The sequence below is a fragment of the Idiotropiscis lumnitzeri genome, chromosome 12, assembly GCF_059441095.1.
Source record: "Idiotropiscis lumnitzeri isolate Australia: NSW breed Sydney's pygmy pipehorse chromosome 12, RoL_Ilum_1.0, whole genome shotgun sequence".
NCBI lineage: Eukaryota > Metazoa > Chordata > Actinopteri > Syngnathiformes > Syngnathidae > Idiotropiscis > Idiotropiscis lumnitzeri.
The window spans coordinates 15,392,826-15,393,728 of NC_142402.1; positions in this window are offsets into that span (position 1 = coordinate 15,392,826).

The window sequence follows — 903 nt, forward strand, 5'->3', positions numbered from 1 at the left end:
CAAGTTGGGTCCGAGCCACTGTTTTATTAACACTGAAATGAAACTCAAGAAGAATGTTATTTAACAACAAAAAATGTTTTGCTTCTTGACCCGAAGACCAAATATCATATGCTCAATTATGCATGATAGTGAGAATATCATTTGAGAAGTTTCAAGACAAGGTGAAAGATTCCAAGGCAAGGTTACTGGTTCAAGTCTGGGTTTGGGTTTTCAACCAAGTTGGGGTTTCAAATGAGGGCAAGGGTTATGATTAGGGTTTGAGTTTCAAATCCACGGATGTGTGATAACACAACCAAACAGGTCCGAGTCAAAAAGTTTTTATTGAAACTGAAATGAAACTCGGGAGAAGCTTTGTTATTTCAAAGCAAAATCAGTCTGCACATTTTTTTACACAAATATACAAAGGTAAGACTTGTTTTTTGTAGGTTTTTTTTTATACACATAAATATCACATCCTCGATTCTGCGCAACAGTGTGAAATCATTTTTTTTTTTTTGCATAGAAAAAGACAACAAAATAGTGCATTTTAGTTCCTATGGGTGCAAACTAAATAATCTCTTAATTGCTTTTAGAAGTTTTTTTTTTTGTAAAAACAAACATGACTGCTGGTGAACGAGTGGAATTGCATCAAGCTGATTTTGAATCCAACAGAAGCAAAGTCACTCAAGGAAAACTAAGTAAAGCCATTACGAGTCAAAAGCACAAGTTGGAAGGAACCAAAGCAGCGATTTGTCCACTTTCACCGGAGAGATCCGTTTTGGTGCGGAAACGTGATCTTACGGTGCGGGTGAGGTTGGGGGAATGGAGGGAAACAATCAAAGTCATCCCGAATATTAACAATAAATATAAACAATATTAGCAATGACACCTTTGCGACTGGTTCGTTAGAAAAGCTCATAAATC